At 46.0% G+C, this 13223-nt stretch overlaps 1 protein-coding gene across 2 annotated transcripts in view; it reads right to left on the bottom strand.

Moving 5' to 3' along the window:
* Positions 1-8289: 8289 nt before the first annotated feature.
* The window catches only part of RBM45 (RNA binding motif protein 45), a 66899-nt gene continuing 61965 nt past the window's right edge, over positions 8290-13223 (bottom strand). For both annotated transcript variants that reach the window (XR_006205566.1, XR_006205576.1), the window contains 2 exons: positions 8450-8751; positions 8290-8348 (listed from right to left, as the gene is read on the bottom strand). The gene's annotated coding sequence lies outside the window, so the exon portion shown is untranslated. The remainder of the gene's footprint in view (positions 8349-8449; positions 8752-13223) is intronic.

Below are 13223 nucleotides of genomic sequence, written 5' to 3'. Positions count from 1 at the left end.
CACAAGCAACTCTTTATTATAATGAAGAGAACCTAAAAGATTGAAACCCTTTATCTTTTTCAATGGAGTATATATCAGAGAATATAAACGCATGTGCCATTACTTTCCAACATTAGATGGCAAATAGCATGAAAGCAAACATTAGCCCTAAAGACTCTAGTCCCTCAATCACATCTTGTTCCCTGCACCCATGGGAAGTGGCCATTAGTATCTTCATTTTAGATGTGCCATAACTGAAGATCAGGGGGGTTTTCCCCCAAATTACATACAACTAGTAAACTGTCCAGAAAGATTTGATTTCAACCCTTGTGGTTGTGATGCCAGTACACTCTCAATTCCATGAACCCTACTCACTGCCAATGCCAAAACATCTTCTTCACACCTTAAACCATTAATCCGTAACCTCCTTTACACAAGTAAATAAAAAATTACACAGATGAATTTTATGTACTCTTCCCTCTCAGATAATCTTCCACGTGCAACAGATACATCATTAGAAAATCCCATTCTTCGCTGTGAGTGTCCTAACTGCCCACCAGCTCCATGCCCACATTTTCAAACATGAGCTTGAATATCTATTACCCCACACTTGACACGTCTAAATCCTATTAAAATCTCCTACCACAACTTCTCTATTTCTTTTAATTATAGTGAAACATCTTTGACTCCTTCCTCCTCTTCTTATTTAGGATCTTAAGTCTTGGATTCTCCTCCCAGTGTCTTTTAAAATCCATTCTTTCCTTTTAGTTCTCGCCAAGTGGAGAACTCTCATCTCAATCAGCCAGGTATTCCTAGCCAGTATCCTGCCTGAATCTCTCCCCCTCCCACCCCCACCTCCCAATCTATCAGTTTTCCAGACTTTTTAATAAACTCTTTGAGTGGTTCACTGTTGGAAAATTTCCCATGGCTGTTTCCACTTGTGTTCATTTCCTCTGTCCAAGATGGCTGAAGTTCCTCTTCTCAGCAAGGCCACTTCCTGCTCATCTTCCCTGTAAGCCTCTGCTGTGAACTCTATGCAATACATGCCTATGCACAGGGACTGCTTCCTTGTCCCTCAGCTGACATCTTGTGGGTCTTTTAGTACAGTAGCCTGTTCTGCCTTGTGTTAACTCTATATTGTCCTTATTTTCTTTTTCCTTAGAATTTTAAGCTATTACTGATCTATGCATGACCCCCCCTTTTTTTTTAAATATAATGATCACTTAAGAACTTACCACCAACTCTAACTACTAGATCATTACCAATAACTTATATCCATCTGTGTGTTCCTCCTCATGACATCTGCCTGGTCCTCCCAGAAGACAACTGCTATCCTAGGTTTTAAGTTTATCATGCTCTTGCTTTAAAACAAACAAAGTAACTAACATGCATTTCAACACATACACATATATAAATGCTTGTTTTTATTTGATGATTTGTGTTTGCTTATTTCCCTGGCTTGTGTAAATTAGTATAACAATTTTGGCAAATAATTTGGCAATGTCTAGTAAGTTGAACTCACAAGTCCTACAAATCAGCAATTCTGTACGGTGGTATTTACCCAAAAGAAACACTTGCACTGTGCCCCGGGAAACATGAATGATCAGAGCAGCACACCTAGCAATTTTTTTTTTAAGTAGAAACAAAAAAAGGCCATTGGCAGAACAGGGAAACATATTACTATAGACACATAATGGAATAATGTGCAGCAATGAAAGTGAATGAACTACAGCTGTATACAACATGGATGAATCTTGGTGACAATATGTTCAATGGAAAAAAATTCCCAGAAGTCAATGGGTAGTATGAGACCTTTTTTGGAAGATTAAAAACAAAATTAAAAAAAAAGTATTATAATTATTACTTAACCTTTGCAGTTAAAAAAAATCTCTCTTTTGAGAATTCATGACTTATCTGCCCAAACTAGTCTACAAATTCTTGAAGGCAGAGTCATCTTTACTTCTCATGTGTATTTCCCACAGTGCCTACACCAATGTCTTGAACAGGTAGATGCTCAATAAGTTATTATCCATTGAATGATTACTGAATGCTACCTAAACAAGGCATTTTAATGAAATTTAAATCTTCTCCCTCATCCAGTAGATTCATGAATAAAGTCACATAAAACTTTTACCTACTTATGTATTAACCTAATTCTATTTCTGCAATGGTACTACAGATCTCCAACCACACATATTTCATCTTAGAAGGACTTCACCTTTCTTCTTGGAGTAAGGTAACATAAGGTTAAAGCAATCCAGGGACAAGAAAACTTATGAGATCCTGCAAAAGTTCGGCAGAATCACAGGACACTATACCAAGAGACATCTGATGAACCACCATGATTTGAAACTGAGACATCCCAAGAGGAATCCAGCCACTGAATGCACAATTGAGCCAATCAACATCAAAGCTGAAAATATGGGCAAAAACTGGATTTTTAGGTTTTCTAAAAGCAAAGACTTTCATTAGAAAATATTTTGTTTCCACTCTGAGGGGAAAAAAAAATTACTTCTTAGGGGGAAACACAGGAAATCCCGGGGTAAAAGAATAACTGGAATACTATTCCACCAATCAGGGCCTTCCTTCTAACTCAAGGAGGACTATGCAGAGTCTCCATAGGTGATTAGAGGGGAGCTACACTGCAGCTTCCCTCCGACCTTGGGAACTCTGCTCACTCTGAGTTACTGCGAGGTCTCCCGTTTCATTTATTATTAGTCTTTGTATCTGCAATGCTGTAGCTTTGGTGAGGACTATCAACACTGTGAGCCTGCAGTACCCAAAACTGTAGAAATGCTTCCAAAAAACAAATGGGAGGGGAGGAGGGAGGAAAAATCACAACCAAGAGAAAAACAAAGTTAATGATATGAAGACGGGATGTTTTTAAATTTCACCTTTGAAGAAAGACTGCATTTATTAATCAGCTCTGTGATCTACAACTAGCCGCTGGCAGGCAATTTATTTTTTAATTAAGAAAAGATGTCCAAGAAAAAATGATTTTGTTGTTTAGGAAAAACAAAACAAGACAAAACAAAAGTGAATATAACAATTTGCCAAAACTAGTCCAGCGATTTAAAAAAAGAAAATTCATATGGAGGAAACAACCTATAGGACTTTGCGTCTTGGAGAAAGAAATAATCTGGCAACCCAGTGGGTTCACTTAGTTTCGTGTCATTTGCTTCATGTCCATTATGTAATGCTTTCCCCAGCTTTAGGTCTGTATGTTTAAGCTACCGTTCAGGTATATCACAGAATTGCCACAAAATCAGGATCTGGTCATAACTTTCAAAACCATCTTCAAAGGTGTCACGCAAATGTGTCTACAACAGTAGAGGCTTTTTGAAAAATCTGCTGGTGTCATTACTTCTTCCCGGCTTCCTCCCCAGGTCTCCCTACCCCTCCTCCCCCAGCATCCCCGGCGACACGATCTGCGGGCAGCTCCCGGCTCGATGCAGGGGAAGCACGTCTTAACTGCAATGCAAACGTTGTCCCGGTCTGAACCAGGGAAGGCAGTCTCGGCCCTGGCTGGAGGTGTGGACCAAGGCTGCAGGGAAGGCTGCAGGGGAGCCAGCAGCGGGTGGACAGGGGTGCCCCGCGAGGGCAGTCCGCAGTGCACGCGCACAATAAAACCCAATGCACAACTTCCCCAGCCGCTCCTCTCGGCTGCCCGGATTCGCTGGGAGGTGCGGCGTAGGCGTTAGCTGGAGCAGGCGCGGGCGCCGGCGCTCTCACCGCGCGGGTTCGGTTCTCCGCTGACAATTACATCAGTCCTTCTCCCGGCCCCAGCTTCAATCCCCGGCAGCCGAGGGGGAGCGGGGGCGCCGGGCAGCGCGGAGGAATGCGGGCGTGAGAGCCCGGCGGCCGGAATTCCCCAACCACGAGGGGGAAGGGAGGGCGGCGAACGGGGACCTTGACCCAGACACCCCCTCCCACCTTGGCCGTAGGGCCGGACAGGCATCGCCGCCCCCGCCGCCCGGGCCCACCGGCCGGCCGGGGAAACCCCCAGGGGGCGACGACGCCTCGAGGGCCCAAAGCCCGGGTGCCCAGCCGCGCGTCCCTCCGAGTCCTCGGCCCTCCGGACGCGCACAATGCCCCCGGGCCGCGGTGTGGGCACCGCTGTGGCGGCTCCCGGGGTCCCCCTGCGCCAGGACACCTACCTGGAGGGCAAGCAGCGGCGCCGCCGAGTCTGCGGCGGCGGCGGCGGCGGCGGGAGGCGGCTCCGGCAGGCGGGCGGACGAGCGCGCGGGCTGGCCGGGGAGCGGAGGCGCGGGCGCCGCCTGCGCGGAGCCGCGGACTCCAGCACCGACAGCGGCGGTGGCGGCGGTGCTGCGCCTCCAGTGGTCCGCCGCGCCGCAGCCCCTCCTCTCCCACGGGCGGGGCGCGCTGGCGGGGCGGCGCTCCCGGCTCCCCGCCCCCGGCTCCCGCTAGCCGCCCAGGCCGGAGCGGCCCCGCGGGCGGCGGGCTCTCCCGCCGCGCGCCCGCCCCGCCGGCCCCCTTCTCCGCGCCGCCCGCTGAGCTCCCGGCCGGGCTCGCCGAGCTTCCGACGCGCGGGATCCCACTGTCTGGCCTCCCCCCCGCCCCCCCCGGCCCGGCCCCCTGGGGACCCCTGGGGTCCAGAGATAACCGCCGCGGAGACCCTGGCCGGGAATCTCCGGGCCTGAGAGGCGCTTCTGTGGCCACAGAAGCGCCCCCGCCTGCCCAGGCCAGCGGAGGCGGGCCGGCCGCGGTTCTCTAGGGCTGACCCCGAAGGGCCCCGGCGCTGGGGGCCTGGAGCGCAGCCGCTCCGAGCTCCTGGGGAGAGCCGATCAGAAGGAGACAGCAGCCCGGCGGCCTCCCCGGAGGCGCTGTCCAGCCGGGGTCTCCGGCGGACGTTCAGGCTGGTCAATAAACACACAGGACTGTGTGTGCCTGCCCGCCCCGACTTCCCCACCGCCGGGTCCCTGACACTGCGGAGCCAAACTTCCCAGGCCCAGAGAAACACTTGGGTTCGGTGAAAACGTATATATCCGTTGCCTAAAGCCCCACCGTACGACGACGCTTACCCACTCTCTTGAGCTCTTCCACCTTTAGACCCTTCCCAGTCTGTGCCCTAGGGTACATTAATCGGGAGGCGAATTTGCTCCAAGGACGGGGTAATTTAAATATTTGCACAGACGTTTCTTCTGTAAATGGATGACCGAGGAAATGACAAAAGTATTTCAAGACATTTCTGTCATCACCATCTTGGGGGGCGGGGGTGAGGGGGTGGGTATGAATCCAGACAACACTGATTGAGCCTAATAGGAATTATGACAGAAACAGCGCTGGAGTGCTCTATGGGCTATCTAGGCGTCCAGATTGGAAGGGGGACCGGGAGGGGGCAGGCTTCAAAAATTGAAGACACTGCTGCCCACAGAGGCAACTCAGTGACGGCGTTTCACTGTTCTCATACTGTCCTGTTATAAAATACTAGGCGCTGGACTCTGTGACACATGGCAGTTTCGCTTTAACTCCTCCCCTGTGAAGACACTCTCCTCCAGGGAACGAGCGACTGGATCCCTGACCCTCTCGGAATCACCACCACCTCCTTACTCCTTCCACGGGGGTTCCACTGACAGAACTACGGAAACCACTCCGGCTACAAAGAAGGGAAAAGTCAAACCCCATACAAGAAAATGCACAAGTGTGGGAGGAGGTGAGAGAGAACCCACGCAGTGTCCTTAACCTAAAGAAGTGCTTCTCCACGGTTTTCACTCCTAGTAGCAGAGAACCATGAACTGCTGGGGTGGGGGAGAGGAGCTACCACAACGGAAACTCCTTTTATCTTAAGAATGCTTGCACACTTTTCACTCTAGTCCATAGCATCTCTGTGTGTTTTGCTATTTTAAAAATAGGTGGAAGTATCAGGAAAAGGTCTCCTACCTGTCTCGTTAATGATCAAATAAGATGTGATGGCACGACACCCTTGGCAACGGGCAGGTTAAAGAGAGCCGCCATTGCTCTGGAGGCAGCTTCTCCACTCTGCATCACAATAGTTTGAAAACTCAGACTGGCATAGATATAGGAATATGAATAACAGGCTTTTCACCACTTTTAGAGCTACCTCAGCAGTTGCCAGAGAGCAATGTTTTCATGAAGTGTATATTCTTGCTAAGAGTTCAGGTCATGAGTCTTATGTTGACTAAAAGGATCTCTGCTCCCTGATTCATTCCTTTTATTCGTGCATGGGCGTTTTCAGTGAAGGAAGTTAATGATCTTCTTAAAATACTAATAATATTAATGCTATAATTTCATCACATACAAATGAACTGAGCTTCATATGAATCATAGTCCCCACCATCAATACATACAGCTCTCAGCACTTCATTTTCATTACAGTTTTTAATGTTTTTAAGTTTATTTATTTATTTTGAGAGAGAGAGGAGGGAATGCCAAGCAGGCTCCCCATTGTCACATGGAGCCCAACACAGAGCTCAAACTCTCGAACCGTGAGATCATGACCTGAGCTGAAAACCAAGAGTCAGACACTTAACTGACTGAGCCACCCGGGCACCCGTCATTACAGTTTTTCTATGGGCACTATTTTAGCTGGGTTTTTTTTTTTTTTAACATTTTTTTTAACGTTTATTTACTTTTGAGACAGAGAGAGACAGAGCTTGAACGGGGGAGGGTCAGAGAGAGAGGGAGACACAGAATCTGAAACAGGCTCCGGGCTCTGAGCTGTCAGCACAGAGCCTGACGTGGGGCTCGAACTCACGGACCGCAAGATCACGACCTGAGCCGAAGTCCATGCTCAACTGACTGAGCCACCCAGGCACCCTTTAGCTGGGGTTTCTTAAGAAGGGTGAAGTGCTAATGCTTCTTTGAAAGATGCAACCCCTGGGCATCAAGAGCAAGGAAAAGAGGATATGCACCAGGGAAGAATGGGAAGCAAATACATGATATGTTCCAAACCTGGGCCATTCTTCATGAACCTGAAAAAGCACAGTTGCTGGGCCACGTGAAGTGGGCCACTGTGAATAGGAACAGCCTATCAAAGTGAGAACCAAAGAAGAAATTGGCCTGTAAGCTCTCTCTCATCTCCTATTTCCCATTGGTCAAAATTTATCCCACTGGTTGTTAACTACCCAGCTTTCAGGTTGAATCATCTCTTTCCTCTGGCAGCTACTTGAAAAACAAATCCACGCTCTGGAACCATGCTACGGGATCTGTGCTGAATTGTTCCACAGACAATTTGGTTATGCTGGAAGTTGTGTTTCCCAGAATCCTCTTTTCTGTATGTTCCAGGTCTACGTGTGTCCAGATGGATAAAAGCTGAAGTTGCCGGAGACTTGGGAGGCCAAAGTGAAGCAGCCCAATTACACTCTGAAAGTTGTCATTGGTTAGATATGAGACAAATATCCACATGCAAGAGGGTTCTCCTTCCTTCTCACTCTTCCAGGCTCTGTGTTCTCCTCTGCAGAATAAGTATGACCACAGCTGGGCTAACAGGCTCTTTATAGACTCTTCCAGAGGTGGTGTCCACAAAGGCCACAACCTTCTGTGGACTTCTAAACCAACCCTCCTGGTGGCCTCACTGAAGCAGGTGGATGTGCTTCCACATTCCCCTGAAAATTCAGACTGCTTCACCTCTGTGAGGGCTAGTCCCTGATCTTTTGGCAACCCTTTTCCAGACTCTTCCTTCCCCAGCTCCTCTCACAAATGTGGAGGTCTAATTGCTACAGGAAAGCCCCTATTCAACATACTTATCGTGCTTCTGCTTCCCTGATTGAACCCTGTCTGCCAGAGGCTTAAGCTTGTGGCTCATCTGCCCCAGGAGGTTTGCACTGGGTCAGTCACCTGTGGGCAATTGAGGCAGGCCAAGTAGCTGAGAAACCTGGAAATGTGAGGCAAAGATCTGAGGAAGTACTCCAGCGGCATCCTATACGAACAGCAAAACTATTCATAATTTTGCTTTGTATTTGTTCATTGACAGTGTTCAGCCTTGAAAATATTTTAAGTGTTACTAAATTCACCTACTTTGGTGAATCATTCTCATAAACTGGAATGAACGGTGGCTTTTTTTTTTTAACCTTTGTTTGAGACATCATTTTGGCTCCTTGAGTGGAAAACAATAAACCAAATCTCAGCTGGAAAATTCTGACCAGTATCTTCCCCCAGCTATGGAAGCATCCTACCTGAGTTTCTCACTTTGTGAACATAAAGATGAGCATTGCTTTTTGTAACTCACTCTTTGTAAAGTCAATTTTTAAAAAAAAATAAATTTACCATTTTATAAGATCAAAGGAACACAGTAAGAAAATCAAAAGGGAAACTCTTTGTAGCAATGAGTTCTTGTAGGAAGGGTACAATGTTAGTTTTAAGTGTGAGGGGCCTTCACATACCCTTACCTTCAGCCTGTTTTGTCACTCTTGGCATTGCCTTTGAACGTGTGCATACACTTTTCCCCCCAATTTCTTCATCACCAATGCTGTTGGAACTTTTCCCTTACCTTCAGCCTGTTTTGTCACTCTTGGCATTGCCTTTGAACGTGTGCATACACTTTTCCCCCCAATTTCTTCATCACCAATGCTGTTGGAACTTTTCTTACCAAGAATATTGTCATCAAGAACCTCTGGGTAAATATCTGTCAAGGTCAGAAGCCAAACCTCCACGTCCCGAACCCCATTTGGTCCTATACCCTTCATTCCCACACTGTCAGGATCGGCCCAGATGACTTGTTGATATAGCCCAGAGAATGTTGTCGCATCCACTTCAGAGTGAACCTTTCATTCAGAGCGCATATCAGGGTGTCTAAAAGGATGGAAAGAATTGGGATTTTGTTAGGCTAATTGGTTGTAGGGGGCTTGGGGTTTTTGATACCTATTTTATTCATTTAATTCAATACATGCTTATGAAGTATCCACTATGTGTTAGGCATAATTCTGGGTGCTTGAGATATGAGTAAGCAAAACAGAGCCTACTTTCATAGAGCTTACGTTCCAGCAGAGAGAGACAGACAATAAACAATAGACCTAAAGATAAGTGAATTATACAGCATGTTAGAAAGCCTAAGTAATGCAGAGAAGCATAAAAGTTGAGCACATTAAGAGGAATGGAGGGGCGCCTGGGTGGCTCAGTCGGTTGAGCCTCTGACTTCGGCTCAGGTCATGATCGCATAGTTCGTGGATTCGAGCCCCACATCAGGCTCTGTGCTGACCACTTGCTCAGAGCCTGGAGCCTGCTTCGGATTCTGTGTCTCCTTCTCTCTCTGCCCCTACCCTGCTCACACTTTGTGTCACTCTGTTTCTCAAAAATAAAAAAATGTAAAAATTTTAAAAATTTTAAGAGGAATGGAGGTGGCCTGCCATGTTGCAATATTATATAAAGTGCTCTTCACTGAGAAGGTGCACTTGACCAAAGACTTGAAGGAGGTGAGGAAGTCAGTCAGGCAGATGTATGGGAATGGGAAGTTCCCACTCCAGTCAGTGATCAGCCACTGCAAAGCCAATGGAGTAAGCATGCCTGATGTGTTCCAGGAAGGGCAAGGAGGCCAGAGTGCCTGGAATAGAATGAGAGCCGGAGACAGTGTGAAAAGAGAGAGGTAACGGGGCCCAATCACTTGGAACCTGCAGGCCATAGTGAGGACTTTGAATTTTCTTCTAAGGGAGATGGGCATTGATCACAGACCTGTGCAGTGGAGTCAAATGATGTGGCTAATGTTTTAAAAGAGCTCTGGCTGCTGTGCTGTGGATAGGCTCTTAGAGGGGCAAAGGTGGAAGCCGTCCCTCTGGTGGGGGACAACAGTAGCTCAAGGCCAAGTGGTAGAGGGGAGTGGTAAGAAGTGGTCAAATTCATCATGCGTTTTAAAGGTAGAGCCAACTGGGGCACCTGGGTGGCTCAGTGGGTTAAGCGTCTGACTTCAGCTCAGGTCATGATCTTCTGATCTGCGAGTTTGAGCCCCACATCAGGTTCTGTGCTGACAGCTCAGAGCCTAGAGCTGCTTCGGGTTCTGTGTCTCCCTCTCTTTGTCCCTCCCCTGCTCATGCTCTGTATGTCTCTCTCTCAAATAAATAAATAAATAAATAAATAAATAAATAAATAAAATAAAAAGGTAGAGCCAACAGGATTTTTGCATGAGTTATGAATGAGGCTTATTTTATTATACTATTCACTTGGTGAGGTTGTGGGGAGCAAACATAGGGCCCTGCGGCCTTTAAATATTGGGGAGTGCTAATCACGGGCAAAGATCCTAATGCCTGAGAGGGACCATTACAAGCGCTAATACCATTAGATAATGGTATCAGCAACACAACAGTGCTCCATGATTTGGGTTTGCATAAAACACACACAAACCCATACATGCAAAGGTGAGATTCATCTACATGGAAAAGTGGACTGTTTGGACATACACACAACAAACCCCTTAGGAGCATAAAATTGAAAATGAAGTTTCCCCCCAAAATTGTAGGATGAAATTAGCAAAATGGAACACACTTTGTGTTTCTTATCCCACTGCTTCATGTCCCAGGGCTTAATTGGAAAACAAGACTTTCATGTAAGCAAACTCAGACCCAGAACATAATTTCTCAGCCCTCAGGCCTTTTGGGGGAACTAGATCCTTAAAATACCCTTATTATTATTTGCACAGGCCTACCTGCTTTCCAGGAGGGCTAAGAGAGCAAGAACCCAACCTTCCTAATGGGCAAGGATGCTAAGGGAGCTGAAAGTTCTCTAAGGATAATTAACATAGTGATGGGTGCTGCTAATCTGAGGCACTTGATATCTTTCTTCCAATTCCCTAAAAGGGTTATTGCTGTATGTTTACCTCTAGAACTCCTACTACTACAAAGAAGGAGGCAGATACCAAAGGTGTGGTGAGATGATTTCGCTGATTCTCAGACACACATGTAAAGACACTGAATCACAGAGCAAGAAAATAACTTTTTCTCTCTCCTTTCCTTCCTTTCTTCTTTCCTTCTTTCTTTTTCCTTCCTTCCTTCCTTCCTTCCTTCCTTCCTTCCTTCCTTCCCTTTCTCTTGCTTTCCCTTCTCTTCCCTTCCTTCCCTTTCCTTTTTTTGCTCTCTTGCTTTCTTGCTTTCTCTTTTTTCTTTCTTTTTTGTTGAGGGGGGCAGGTTGATCTCAAGAAGCAAGGCTTAATTTGGTGCTTATATGTTTTTAATAGCTCTGTTTAATCCTTGCAAATCTCTTATTTTAACAAAAAGGAAGCAGATCCCAAGGCTTGGGGCCTTTGATTCTAGTAGCATGGTTCTGGAACTTAATGATGTTTTATTTGTTGGTCTTCACTGTATTTATTTTTAGAGTTATTTTATGTTTGTGGCTTGTGATACAGTTGTGATATAAAGTTTGTTTTAAAAACTCTTTTTTAATGTTTATTTATTTTTGAGAGAGAGAGAGAAAGTGTGCAAGGATGGGGCAGAGAGAGAGGGGGACAGAGGATCTGAAGCGGGCTGTGCCTGGATAGCAGAGAGCCAGATGTGGGGCTCAAAAGAGCAAAGTCAGAAAGGCTGAGCTTCTAAACCCAGTCTCAACCTTTCCTTGCTGTTTGACTTTGAACACGTTTCTGAAGCTCTGTCTCAGCCCCAGGTTCTTCCTTTATAAAAGAGATGAAAAAAATTTCCAAACCTAGTAACTCTGTGGTGAGAGCTGTCACAGTAATATGTAGAGTACATCCTGTATAGAAAGTTCTGCACAAATATTTGGGTTATCTCTGCTTCCTGAAAGCCCATCCTGCCTTGGAGATGAAACACAAGTGTCATGATCTTCATAAGACTTTTCCTAATCCCGGCCAGGTTTGAATGTGACCATTCATCTCCACAGAACTGCTTCCTGTATTCTCCCTATGTTCTGTTGTTCTTCTCGGCTTTAGACTTTGTTACCTCTACTTGATTATAAGCTTCATGAGGGCAGCTTTTTGTCCAAAGCCTTGTATATCATGGATGATTAATATACATTCCACTAACTTAATTCAGTTAATCACGTATTCAGTGATAAACTTGTGCCCAACACGTGTACTTTAAATCACCTGTCTGCTGACAAGCACTGGCAGGCCTTTGATTCATCAGTGCACAGCCTGAGAATCTTTACACACATAAGGTACTGTCCCTAAACAGAATCATTGTCTCACACACAATATGACCTATGGTGTTGAGATTAATAAAAAAACAATTTAGTTAAAAGTATGACTAAGTTCATAGTAGGTTTTGCCTATGATGTTTTTCCTCAGCTGATACTCTCATGAACGAGTCCACAGATTTTTTTGTTCGTTTGCTTTTAATATTGAATATTGGCACTGAAAGTGGTTGGGAATCACTAGAGTAAATGGCACATAAAAGCATTATATGGCCCTTGGTTTACACTCTCAAAGCTGGTTATCAAGATATGTTTAGGTTGATACATCTCTTAAGACTGTACCATAATATCAGACGAGTTCATGAGTTGTAAGTATTTCTTGCCTGATATGCAGCATAGAAAAAAGAGGTTATGTAGTCGTGTTAGGTGTGTGGGTAATACCAAAAGCAGCAGCAATATGCATTGCTCCACAGATTACATGTGGCATTATTTAGATATAGCATTTCAAGTTCATTTTCTCATTTCATTATGTGCTCGCTTTGTGAAACATGCAGGTAAGATATCCATTTGACATAAGAGGAAACAGACACTGGAATGTGACACTCCATGGTCACACTCATTAATGGGAGTTCTAGAACTCTGTTGTTGGCCTCAAACATTTTCCCACTCCCTGACAAGTTATGCTGCCTCGGAGACCTAAGCACGTATACAAATGGAGACCCACATCCCAGTATACCTAAATATTCAAAAGTTATAAATCAAACAGTTTAATAAAATACATTCTATTCTCCTACCTTACCAATGATACCTTTGTAATGACCTGGAAGGTATTCAGAATTTTTAAACTCCCTGTAGTTCTAACCAGATGACTTAGCGGTTCAGGAAAGTACGCCCCTGGCTCCTGCCTGTGTCTTGCACCTTTTCTCTCCCCACCCCCAGCTCTATCTAATGCATCCTGGAAGGATCTTTGTGCTCACACAGGAGGACGATCCAGCCCCTACACCTAAGGTCTGTTTATACTTCCCTCAAACAGTTGCCCTTTGGCACAGGGTCCTGATTGTCCTGAGTGCGGTAGAGAAGAGGGGCAAGGGCTCCGGTGGGCATGCCACCTGGGTCCTGTGCGTCTCATGACTGAAGGGGAGACACCTGGCTCAGAGGAGGACCAGAACGGACCTCTAAATCACAGGGCCCAG

This window comes from Panthera leo, chromosome C1, assembly GCF_018350215.1.
Source record: "Panthera leo isolate Ple1 chromosome C1, P.leo_Ple1_pat1.1, whole genome shotgun sequence".
In the NCBI taxonomy this organism is placed as follows: Eukaryota; Metazoa; Chordata; class Mammalia; order Carnivora; family Felidae; genus Panthera; species Panthera leo.
This window is presented reverse-complemented; position numbering and strand designations above follow the sequence as displayed.